Source organism: Carcharodon carcharias, chromosome 11, assembly GCF_017639515.1.
Source record: "Carcharodon carcharias isolate sCarCar2 chromosome 11, sCarCar2.pri, whole genome shotgun sequence".
NCBI lineage: Eukaryota > Metazoa > Chordata > Chondrichthyes > Lamniformes > Lamnidae > Carcharodon > Carcharodon carcharias.
In genome coordinates, this window is record NC_054477.1 from 166,933,876 (window position 1) to 166,948,068 (window position 14,193).

Here is a 14,193-nt window from a genome sequence, read left to right on the forward strand (position 1 = left end):
CAAATACCAAGAGCATCAGATCTTAAACACTAAGAGCACCAGCTCTCAAACACCAAGATCACCAGGTCTGATTCACCAAGTGCACCAGGTCTCAAACACCCAGAGCAGCCGGTCTCTAACACCCACAGCACCAGGTCTCAAACACCAAGACAATACGCTCTCAAACACCAAGAGCTCCAGCTCTCAAACACCAGGACAACCAGTTCTCAAACACCAAGATCTCCATTCTCAAACACACAAGAGCAACAGGTCTCAAACACCAAGAGCACGAGGTCTCAAACAACAAGACAACGAGGTCTCAAATACCAAGAATATCAGATCTTAAATATGAGGAGGAGCAGGTCTCAAACACCAAGAGCACGAGAAAACAAACAGCAAGAGCCCCAGCTCTCAAACACGAAGTGTACCAGTTCTCAAACACCAAGACCACCAGGTCTCAAACATCCAGATCACCAGGTCTCAAACACCAAGACCCTAATTCTAAAACACAAAGAGCATCAGGTCTCATACACCAAGAGCACCAGGTCTCAAACACCAAGAGCACCAGGTCTCTAACACAAAGAGCACGAGTTCCTAAAGACCAAGGGTAGCAGGTCTCAAACATAAAGAGCACCAGGTCTCAAACAACAACAGCACCAGATCTCAAGTACCCAGAGCACAAGGTCTCAAAAACCAATAACACAAAGTCTAAAACAACAAGTGTACCAGTTCACAAACACCAAGGCCACCAGTTCCCTAACACCAAGAACACCAGGTCACAAACACCAAAATCACCAGATCTCAAACACCAGGAGCACCAGGTCCCAAACACCAAAATCACCAGGAATCAAACACCAAGTGCAACAGCTCTCAAACACCAAGAACACCAGGTCTCAAACACCAAGAACACCACGTCTGAAACACCGAGAGCACCACGTCTCACACACCAAGATCACCAGCTCTCAAACACCAAGAGCAGCAGGACTCAAAAACAAAGAGCACCAGGTCTCAAACACCACGATAACAAGGTCGCAAAAACCAACAGCACCAGCTCTCAAACACCAACAGCACCAGCTCTCAAACACCAAGAGCAGCAGGTTTCAAACAGCAAGATCACAAGCTCTCAAACACCATGTGTACCAGGTCTCAATCACCAAGAGCAACAGGTCTCAAACACCAAGACAACCACGTCTCAAACACCAAGAGCACTAGGTGTCAAACATCAAGAGCAAAAGTTCTCAAACACCAAGAGCACCAGGTCTCAAACACCAAGAGCAGCAGTTCTTAAACACCAAGAGCAGCAGGTCCTCAAACACCAAATTCACCCGGACTCAAACACCAAGTGTACCAGCTCCCAGAACCAACTGTGCCAGGTCTAAAATCCAAGAGTACCAGCTCACAAATATGAAGAGTGGCAGCTCCGAAAGACCAAATTTTCAAGTTCTGAAGCAAAAAGTGTACCAGATCGTAAAAGCCAAGTATACCAGATCCAAACCACCAAAAGTGCCATTTCCCTAACACCAAGTGTACACATTCCCAAAAATCAAATCTGCCAGCTCCCAAAAACCAAGAATACCAGGTCTCAAACACCAAGAGCACCAGCTCTCAAACACCAAGATCTCAAGGTCTCAAACACCAAGAGCACCAGGTTTCAAACACCAAGACAACTAGGTCTCAACCACCATTGACACCTGATCTCAAACACCAAGAGCACCTGGAATCAAACACCAATTGTACCTGCTCTCAAACACCAAGTGTACCAGGTCTCAAACGCCAAGATCACCAGGTCTCAAAACCCAAGGGCAGCAGGTTTCAAGCACCAAGTGTATCAGGTCTAAAACACCAAGAGCACAAGGTTTCAAACACCAAGACAACCAGGTCTGAAACTCCAAGTGTACCAGGTCTCAAACACCATGAGCACCAGGTCTCAAACACCAAGATCACCAGGTCTGATTCACCAAGTGCACCAGGTCTCAAACACCAAGAGCAGCCGGTCTATAAGACCAAGAGCACCAGGTCTCAAACACCAAAACAATACGCTCTCAAACACCAAGAGCTCCAGCTCTCAAACACCAGGACAACCAGTTCTCAAACACCAAGATCTCCATTCTCAAACACCAAGAGCAACAGGTCTCAAACACCAAGAGCACGAGGTCTCAAACAACAAGACAACGAGGTCTCAAATACCAAGAATATCAGATCTTAAATATGAGGAGGAGCAGGTCTCAAACACCAAGAGCACGAGGAAACAAACAGCAAGAGCCCCAGCTCTCAAACACGAAGTGTACCGGGTCTCAAACACCAAGACCACCAGGTCAAAAAAACACCAAGATCACCAGGTCTCAAACACCAAGAGCAGCAATTCTCAAACACAAAGAGCACCAGGTCTCATACACCAAGAGCACCAGGTCTCAAACACCAAGAGCACCAGGTCTCTAACACCAAGAGCACGAGTTCTTAAATACCAAGGGCAGCAGGTCTCAAACATAAAGAGCACAAGGTCTCAAAAAACAACAGCACCAGATCTCAAGTACATAGAGCACAAGGTCTCAAACACCAATAACACAAAGTCTAAAACAACAAGTGTACCAGGTCAAAAACACCAAGGCCACCAGTTCCCTAACACCAAGAACACCAGGTCACAAACACCAAAATCACCAGATCTCAAGCACCAGGAGCACCAGGTCCCAAACACCAAAATCACCAGGAATCAAACACCAAGTGCAACAGCTCTCAAACACCAAGAACACCAGGTCTCAAACACCAAGAGCACCACGTCTGAAACACCGAGAGCACCACGTCTCACACACCAAGATCACCAGCTCTCAAACACCAAGAGCGGCAGGACTCAAAAACAAAGAGCACCAGGTCTCAAACACCACGATAACAAGGTCGCAAAAACCAACAGCACCAGCTCTCAAACACCAACAGCACCAGCTCTCAAACACCAAGAGCAGCAGGGTTCAAACAGCAAGATCACCAGCTCTCAAACACCTTGTGTACCAGGTCTCAATCACCAAGAGCAACAGGTCTCAAACACCAAGACAACCACGTCTCAAACACCAAGAGCACTAGGTGTCAAACATCAAGAGCAAAAGTTCCCAAACACCAAGAGCACCAGGTCTCAAACACCAAGAGCAGCAGTTCTTAAACACCAAGAGCAGCAGGTCTCAAACACCAAATTCAACCGGACTCAAACACCAAGTGTACCAGCTCCCAGAAACAACTGTGCCAGGTCTAAAATCCAAGAGTACCAGCTCACAAATATGAAGAGTGGCAGCTCCGAAAGACCAAATTTTCAAGTTCTCAAACAAAAAGTGTACCAGGTCGTAAACGCCAAGTATACCAGATCCAAACCACCAAAAGTGCCATTTCCCTAACACCAAGTGTACACATTCCCAAAAATCAAATCTGCCAGCTCCCGAAAACCAAGAATACCAGGTCTCAAACACCAAGAGCACCAGGTCTCAAACTCCAAGATCTCCAGGTCTCAAACACCAAGAGCACCAGGTCTCAAACACCAAGAGAACTAGGTCTCAAACACCATTGAAACCAGACCTCAAACACCAAGAGCACCTGGTCTCAAACACCAAGAGCACCAGGTCTCAAACACCAAGACAACCAGTTCTCAAACACCAAGATCACCAGGTCTGATTCACCAAGTGCACCAGGTCTCAAACACCCAGAGCAGCCGGTCTCTAACACCAAGAGCACCAGTTCTCAAACACCAAGAGCAGCAGGACTCAAACGCGAAGACCAACACGTCTCAAACACCAAGAGCACCAGGTCTCAAACACCAAGAGCACCAGGTGTCAAACACCAAAATCATCAGATCTCAAACACCAAGTGTACTTGGTCTCAAACACCAAGACCACCAGGACTCAAACATCAAGAGCACCAGGTATCTAACACCAAGAGCACCAGGCTTAAACACCAACTGTACCTGATATCAAATATGAAGTTTACCAGGTCTCAAATACCAAGAGCACCACGTCTCAAACACCAAGAGCACCAGCCCTCAAACACCAAGATCACCTGGTCTGAATCACCAAGTGCACCAGGTCTCTAACACCAAGAGCACCACGTGTCAAACACCAAGACAACATGTTCGCAAACAACAAGAGCACCAGGTATCAAAAACCAAGAGCAGCAGTTCCCAAACACCAAGAGCATTAGGTCTCAAACACCAAGATCTCCAGCTCTCAAACACCAAGACAACCAGGTCTCAAACACAAAGATCACCATTCTCAAACACCAAGAGCACCAGGTCTCAAACACCAAGAGCACCAAGTCTCAAACATCAAGACAACGAGATCGAAATACCAAGAGCATCAGATCTTAAACACCAAGAGCACCAGCTCTCAAACATCAAGTTCACCAGGACTGAATCACCAAGTGCACCAGGTCACAAACACCAAGAGCAGCAGGTCTCTAACACCAAGACCACCAAGTCTCAAACACCAAGACAACATGTTCGCAAACAGCAAGAGCACCAGGTATCAAAAACCAATATCTACAGGTCTCAAACACCAAGAGCACCAGGTCTCAAACACCAAGAGTACCAGGTCTCGAACACCATTGAAACCAGATCTCAAACACCAAGAGCACCTGGTCTCAAACACCAAGTGTACCAGCTCTCAAACACCAAGTGTACCAGGTCTCAAACGCCAAGATCACCAGGTCTCAAACACCAAGGGCAGCAGGTCTCAAACACCAAGTGTACCAGGTCTAAAACACCAAGAGCACCAGGTTTCAAACACCAAGACCACCAGGTCACAAACACCAAGAGCAGCAGGTGTCTAACACCAAGAGCACCAAGTCTCAAACACCAAGACAACATGTTCGCAAACAGCAAGAGCACCAGGTATCAAAAACCAAGAGCAGCAGTTCCCAAACACCAAGAGCACCATGTCTCAAACACCAAGAGCACCTAGTCTCAAAAACCGAGAGTTTCAGGTTTCAAACACCAATAGCAGCAGGTCTCAAAAGCCAAGAGCACCAGCTGTCAAACACCAAGTGTACAGGTCTCAAACACCAAGAGCAACAGGTATCAAAAACCAAGACAACCACGTCGCAAACACCAAGAGCACTAGGTGCAAACATCAAGAGCACCAGGTCTCAAACACCAAGAGCACCAGGTCTCAAACACCAAGAGCACCAGGTCTAGACGCCAAGAGCATAGTTTCCTAAACACCAAGCGCAGCAGGTCTCAAACACCAAAATAACCCGGACTCAAACACCAAGTGTACCAGCTCCCAGAACCAACTGTGCCAGGTCTAAAATACCAAGTGGACCAGCTCACAAATATGAAGAGTGGCAGCTCCGAAAGACCCAATTTTCAAGTTCTCAGAAAAACAGTGTACCAGGTCGTAAACGCCAAGTATACCAGTTCCAAACCACCAAATGTGCCATTTCCCTAACACGAAGTGTACACATTCCCAAAAATCAAATCTGCCAGCTCGCAAAAACCAAGAATACCAGGTCTCAAAAACCAAGAGCACCAGGTCTCAAACACCAAGATCTCCAGGTCTCAAACACCAAGAGCACCAGGTTTCAAACACCAAGACCACCAGGTCTCAAATACCAAGAGCACCAGGTATCAAAAACCAAGAGCAGCAGTTCCCAAACACCAAGAGCATTAGGTCTCAAACACCAAGATCTCCAGCTCTCAAACACCAAGACAACCAGGTCTCAAACACAAAGATCACCATTCTCAAACACCAAGAGCACCAGGTCTCAAACACCAAGAGCACCAAATCTCAAACATCAAGACAACGAGATCGAAATACCAAGAGCATCAGATCTTAAACACCAAGAGCACCAGCTCCCAAACATCAAGTTCACCAGGACTGAATCACCAAGTGCACCAGGTCACAAACACCAAGAGCAGCAGGTCTCTAACACCAAGAGCACCAAGTCTCAAACACCAAGACAACATGTTCGCAAACAGCAAGAGCACCAGGTATCAAAAACCAATATCTACAGGTCTCAAACACCAAGAGCACCAGGTCTCAAACACGAAGAGTACCAGGTCTCGAACACCATTGAAACCAGATCTCAAACACCAAGAGCACCTGGTCTCAAACACCAAGTGTACCAGCTCTCAAACACCAAGTGTACCAGGTCTCAAACGCCAAGATCACCAGGTCTCAAACACCAAGGGCAGCAGGTCTCAAACACCAAGTGTACCAGGTCTAAAACACCAAGAGCACCAGGTTTCAAACACCAAGACAACCAGGTCTGAAACACCAAGTGTACCAGGCCTCAAACACCAAGAGCACCAGGTTTCAAACACCAAGACCACCAGGTCTCAAACACCAAGACCACCAGGTCTCAAACACCAGGATCACCATTTCTCAAACACCAAGAGCACCACGTCTCAAACACCTAATTCACCATCTCTAATACCAAGAGCAGCAGGTATCAAACACCAAGAGCACCACGTCTCAAACACCTAATTCACCAGGTCTCAAATACCAAGAGCAGCAGGTATCAAACACAAAGAGCACCATGTCTCAAACGCCAAGACAAACAGATCTCAAAAACCAAGAGCACCAGGTCTCAAACACGAAGACCACCGCGTCTCAAACACCAAGAGCACCAGGTCTCAAACACCAAGAGCACCATGTCTCAAACACCAAAATCATCAGATCTCAAACACCAAGTGTACTAGGTCTCAAACACCAAGACCACCAGGACTCAAACATCAAGAGCACCAGGTATCTAACACCAAGAGCACCAGGCTTAAACACCAACTGTACTTGATATCAAATATGAAGTTTACTAGGTCTCAAATACCAAGAGCACCATGTCTCAAACACCAAGAGCACCAGCCCTCAAACACCAAGATCACCTGGTCTGAATCACCAAGTGCACCAGGTCTCTAACACCAAGAGCACCACGTCTCAAACACCAAGACAACATGTTCGCAAACAACAAGAGCACCAGGTATCAAAAACCAAGAGCAGCAGTTCCCAAACACCAAGAGCATTAGGTCTCAAACACCAAGATCTCCAGCTCTCAAACACCAAGACAACCAGGTCTCAAACACAAAGATCACCATTCTCAAACACCAAGAGCACCAGGTCTCAAACACCAAGAGCACCAGGTCTCAAACATCAAGACAACTAGATCGAAATACCAAGAGCATGAGATCTTAAACACCAAGAGCACCAGCTCTCAAACATCAAGTTCACCAGGACTGAATCTCCAAGTGCACCAGGTCACAAACACCAAGAGCAGCAGGTGTCTAACACCAAGAGCACCAAGTCTCAAACACCAAGACCACATGTTCGCAAACAGCAAGAGCACCAGGTATCAAAAACCAAGAGCAGCAGTTCCCAAACACCAAGAGCACCAGGTCTCAAACACCAAGAGCACCTAGTCTCAAAAACCGAGAGCACCAGGTTTCAAACACCAATAGCAGCAGGTTTCAAAAGACAAGAGCACCAGCTGTCAAACACCAAGTGTACAGGTCTCAAACACCAAGAGCAACAGGTATCAAAAACCAAGACAACCACGTCGCAAACACCAAGAGCACTAGGTGTCAAACATCAAGAGCACCAGGTCTCAAACACCAAGAGCACCAGGTCTCAAACACCAAGAGCACCAGGTCTAAACACCAAGAGCATTGTTTCCTAAACACCAAGCGCAGCAGGTCTCAAACACCAAAATAACCCGGACTCAAACACCAAGTGTACCAGCTCCCAGAACCAACTGTGCCAGGTCTAAAATACCAAGTGGACCAGCTCACAAATATGAAGAGTGGCAGCTCCGAAAGACCAAATTTTCAAGTTCTCAAAAAAACAGTGTACCAGGTCGTAAACGCCAAGTATACCAGTTCCAAACCACCAAATGTGCCATTTCCCTAACACCAAGTGTACACATTCCCAAAAATCAAATCTGCCAGCTCCCAAAAACCAAGAATACAAGGTCTCAAAAACCAAGAGCACCAGGTCTCAAACACCAAGATCACCAGGTCTCAAACACCAAGAGCACCATGTCTCAAACACCAAGAGAACCAGGTCTCAAAAACCATTGACACTAGATCTCAAACACCAAGAGCACCAGGTCTGAAACACCAAGATCACCAGGTCTCAAACACCAAGAACACCAGGTCTCAAAAACAAAGAGCAGCAAGTCTCAAACACCAAGAGCACCAGGTCTCAAACACCAAGAGCACCAGGTCTCAAACACAAAGAGCACCAGTTCCTTAACACCAAGAGCAGCAGGTCTCAAACACCAAGAGAACCAGGTCTCAAACACCTTTGACACCGGATCTCAAACACCAAGAGCACCAGGTCACAAACACCAAGTGTACCAGCTCTCAAACACCAAGAGCACCAGGTCTCAAACACCAAAATCAACAGGTCGCAAACACTATGACCACCAGGTCTCAAACATCAAGACAACGAGGTCGCAAATACCAAGAGCATCAGATCTTAAACACTAAGAGCACCAGCTCTCAAACACCAAGATCACCAGGTCTGATTCACCAAGTGCACCAGGTCTCAAACACCCAGAGCAGCCGGTCTCTAACACCCACAGCACCAGGTCTCAAACACCAAGACAATACGCTCTCAAACACCAAGAGCTCCAGCTCTCAAACACCAGGACAACCAGTTCTCAAACACCAAGATCTCCATTCTCAAACACACAAGAGCAACAGGTCTCAAACACCAAGAGCACGAGGTCTCAAACAACAAGACAACGAGGTCTCAAATACCAAGAATATCAGATCTTAAATATGAGGAGGAGCAGGTCTCAAACACCAAGAGCACGAGAAAACAAACAGCAAGAGCCCCAGCTCTCAAACACGAAGTGTACCAGTTCTCAAACACCAAGACCACCAGGTCTCAAACATCCAGATCACCAGGTCTCAAACACCAAGACCCTAATTCTAAAACACAAAGAGCATCAGGTCTCATAGACCAAGAGCACCAGGTCTCAAACACCAAGAGCACCAGGTCTCTAACACAAAGAGCACGAGTTCCTAAAGACCAAGGGTAGCAGGTCTCAAACATAAAGAGCACCAGGTCTCAAACAACAACAGCACCAGATCTCAAGTACCCAGAGCACAAGGTCTCAAAAACCAATAACACAAAGTCTAAAACAACAAGTGTACCAGTTCACAAACACCAAGGCCACCAGTTCCCTAACACCAAGAACACCAGGTCACAAACACCAAAATCACCAGATCTCAAACACCAGGAGCACCAGGTCCCAAACACCAAAATCACCAGGAATCAAACACCAAGTGCAACAGCTCTCAAACACCAAGAACACCAGGTCTCAAACACCAAGAACACCACGTCTGAAACACCGAGAGCACCACGTCTCACACACCAAGATCACCAGCTCTCAAACACCAAGAGCAGCAGGACTCAAAAACAAAGAGCACCAGGTCTCAAACACCACGATAACAAGGTCGCAAAAACCAACAGCACCAGCTCTCAAACACCAACAGCACCAGCTCTCAAACACCAAGAGCAGCAGGTTTCAAACAGCAAGATCACAAGCTCTCAAACACCATGTGTACCAGGTCTCAATCACCAAGAGCAACAGGTCTCAAACACCAAGACAACCACGTCTCAAACACCAAGAGCACTAGGTGTCAAACATCAAGAGCAAAAGTTCTCAAACACCAAGAGCACCAGGTCTCAAACACCAAGAGCAGCAGTTCTTAAACACCAAGAGCAGCAGGTCCTCAAACACCAAATTCACCCGGACTCAAACACCAAGTGTACCAGCTCCCAGAACCAACTGTGCCAGGTCTAAAATTCAAGAGTACCAGCTCACAAATATGAAGAGTGGCAGCTCCGAAAGACCAAATTTTCAAGTTCTGAAGCAAAAAGTGTACCAGATCGTAAAAGCCAAGTATACCAGATCCAAACCACCAAAAGTGCCATTTCCCTAACACCAAGTGTACACATTCCCAAAAATCAAATCTGCCAGCTCCCAAAAACCAAGAATACCAGGTCTCAAACACCAAGAGCACCAGCTCTCAAACACCAAGATCTCAAGGTCTCAAACACCAAGAGCACCAGGTTTCAAACACCAAGACAACTAGGTCTCAACCACCATTGACACCTGATCTCAAACACCAAGAGCACCTGGAATCAAACACCAATTGTACCTGCTCTCAAACACCAAGTGTACCAGGTCTCAAACGCCAAGATCACCAGGTCTCAAAACCCAAGGGCAGCAGGTTTCAAGCACCAAGTGTATCAGGTCTAAAACACCAAGAGCACAAGGTTTCAAACACCAAGACAACCAGGTCTGAAACTCCAAGTGTACCAGGTCTCAAACACCATGAGCACCAGGTCTCAAACACCAAGATCACCAGGTCTGATTCACCAAGTGCACCAGGTCTCAAACACCAAGAGCAGCCGGTCTATAAGACCAAGAGCACCAGGTCTCAAACACCAAAACAATACGCTCTCAAACACCAAGAGCTCCAGCTCTCAAACACCAGGACAACCAGTTCTCAAACACCAAGATCTCCATTCTCAAACACCAAGAGCAACAGGTCTCAAACACCAAGAGCACGAGGTCTCAAACAACAAGACAACGAGGTCTCAAATACCAAGAATATCAGATCTTAAATATGAGGAGGAGCAGGTCTCAAACACCAAGAGCACGAGGAAACAAACAGCAAGAGCCCCAGCTCTCAAACACGAAGTGTACCGGGTCTCAAACACCAAGACCACCAGGTCAAAAAAACACCAAGATCACCAGGTCTCAAACACCAAGAGCAGCAATTCTCAAACACAAAGAGCACCAGGTCTCATACACCAAGAGCACCAGGTCTCAAACACCAAGAGCACCAGGTCTCTAACACCAAGAGCACGAGTTCTTAAATACCAAGGGCAGCAGGTCTCAAACATAAAGAGCACAAGGTCTCAAAAAACAACAGCACCAGATCTCAAGTACATAGAGCACAAGGTCTCAAACACCAATAACACAAAGTCTAAAACAACAAGTGTACCAGGTCAAAAACACCAAGGCCACCAGTTCCCTAACACCAAGAACACCAGGTCACAAACACCAAAATCACCAGATCTCAAGCACCAGGAGCACCAGGTCCCAAACACCAAAATCACCAGGAATCAAACACCAAGTGCAACAGCTCTCAAACACCAAGAACACCAGGTCTCAAACACCAAGAGCACCACGTCTGAAACACCGAGAGCACCACGTCTCACACACCAAGATCACCAGCTCTCAAACACCAAGAGCGGCAGGACTCAAAAACAAAGAGCACCAGGTCTCAAACACCACGATAACAAGGTCGCAAAAACCAACAGCACCAGCTCTCAAACACCAACAGCACCAGCTCTCAAACACCAAGAGCAGCAGGGTTCAAACAGCAAGATCACCAGCTCTCAAACACCTTGTGTACCAGGTCTCAATCACCAAGAGCAACAGGTCTCAAACACCAAGACAACCACGTCTCAAACACCAAGAGCACTAGGTGTCAAACATCAAGAGCAAAAGTTCCCAAACACCAAGAGCACCAGGTCTCAAACACCAAGAGCAGCAGTTCTTAAACACCAAGAGCAGCAGGTCTCAAACACCAAATTCAACCGGACTCAAACACCAAGTGTACCAGCTCCCAGAAACAACTGTGCCAGGTCTAAAATCCAAGAGTACCAGCTCACAAATATGAAGAGTGGCAGCTCCGAAAGACCAAATTTTCAAGTTCTCAAACAAAAAGTGTACCAGGTCGTAAACGCCAAGTATACCAGATCCAAACCACCAAAAGTGCCATTTCCCTAACACCAAGTGTACACATTCCCAAAAATCAAATCTGCCAGCTCCCGAAAACCAAGAATACCAGGTCTCAAACACCAAGAGCACCAGGTCTCAAACTCCAAGATCTCCAGGTCTCAAACACCAAGAGCACCAGGTCTCAAACACCAAGAGAACTAGGTCTCAAACACCATTGAAACCAGACCTCAAACACCAAGAGCACCTGGTCTCAAACACCAAGAGCACCAGGTCTCAAACACCAAGACAACCAGTTCTCAAACACCAAGATCACCAGGTCTGATTCACCAAGTGCACCAGGTCTCAAACACCCAGAGCAGCCGGTCTCTAACACCAAGAGCACCAGTTCTCAAACACCAAGAGCAGCAGGACTCAAACGCGAAGACCAACACGTCTCAAACACCAAGAGCACCAGGTCTCAAACACCAAGAGCACCAGGTGTCAAACACCAAAATCATCAGATCTCAAACACCAAGTGTACTTGGTCTCAAACACCAAGACCACCAGGACTCAAACATCAAGAGCACCAGGTATCTAACACCAAGAGCACCAGGCTTAAACACCAACTGTACCTGATATCAAATATGAAGTTTACCAGGTCTCAAATACCAAGAGCACCACGTCTCAAACACCAAGAGCACCAGCCCTCAAACACCAAGATCACCTGGTCTGAATCACCAAGTGCACCAGGTCTCTAACACCAAGAGCACCACGTGTCAAACACCAAGACAACATGTTCGCAAACAACAAGAGCACCAGGTATCAAAAACCAAGAGCAGCAGTTCCCAAACACCAAGAGCATTAGGTCTCAAACACCAAGATCTCCAGCTCTCAAACACCAAGACAACCAGGTCTCAAACACAAAGATCACCATTCTCAAACACCAAGAGCACCAGGTCTCAAACACCAAGAGCACCAAGTCTCAAACATCAAGACAACGAGATCGAAATACCAAGAGCATCAGATCTTAAACACCAAGAGCACCAGCTCTCAAACATCAAGTTCACCAGGACTGAATCACCAAGTGCACCAGGTCACAAACACCAAGAGCAGCAGGTCTCTAACACCAAGACCACCAAGTCTCAAACACCAAGACAACATGTTCGCAAACAGCAAGAGCACCAGGTATCAAAAACCAATATCTACAGGTCTCAAACACCAAGAGCACCAGGTCTCAAACACCAAGAGTACCAGGTCTCGAACACCATTGAAACCAGATCTCAAACACCAAGAGCACCTGGTCTCAAACACCAAGTGTACCAGCTCTCAAACACCAAGTGTACCAGGTCTCAAACGCCAAGATCACCAGGTCTCAAACACCAAGGGCAGCAGGTCTCAAACACCAAGTGTACCAGGTCTAAAACACCAAGAGCACCAGGTTTCAAACACCAAGACCACCAGGTCACAAACACCAAGAGCAGCAGGTGTCTAACACCAAGAGCACCAAGTCTCAAACACCAAGACAACATGTTCGCAAACAGCAAGAGCACCAGGTATCAAAAACCAAGAGCAGCAGTTCCCAAACACCAAGAGCACCATGTCTCAAACACCAAGAGCACCTAGTCTCAAAAACCGAGAGTTTCAGGTTTCAAACACCAATAGCAGCAGGTCTCAAAAGCCAAGAGCACCAGCTGTCAAACACCAAGTGTACAGGTCTCAAACACCAAGAGCAACAGGTATCAAAAACCAAGACAACCACGTCGCAAACACCAAGAGCACTAGGTGCAAACATCAAGAGCACCAGGTCTCAAACACCAAGAGCACCAGGTCTCAAACACCAAGAGCACCAGGTCTAGACGCCAAGAGCATTGTTTCCTAAACACCAAGCGCAGCAGGTCTCAAACACCAAAATAACCCGGACTCAAACACCAAGTGTACCAGCTCCCAGAACCAACTGTGCCAGGTCTAAAATACCAAGTGGACCAGCTCACAAATATGAAGAGTGGCAGCTCCGAAAGACCCAATTTTCAAGTTCTCAGAAAAACAGTGTACCAGGTCGTAAACGCCAAGTATACCAGTTCCAAACCACCAAATGTGCCATTTCCCTAACACGAAGTGTACACATTCCCAAAAATCAAATCTGCCAGCTCGCAAAAACCAAGAATACCAGGTCTCAAAAACCAAGAGCACCAGGTCTCAAACACCAAGATCTCCAGGTCTCAAACACCAAGAGCACCAGGTTTCAAACACCAAGACCACCAGGTCTCAAACACCAAGACCACCAGGTCTCAAACACCAGGATCACCAGTCTCAAACACCAAGAGCACCAGGTCTCAAACACCAAGAGCACCACGTCTCAAACACCTAATTCACCAGGTCTCAAATACCAAGAGCAGCAGGTATCAAACACCAAGAGCACCACGTCTCAAACACCTAATTCACCAGGTCTCAAATACCAAGAGCACCAGGTCTCAAACACGAAGACCCCCACGTCTCAAACACCAA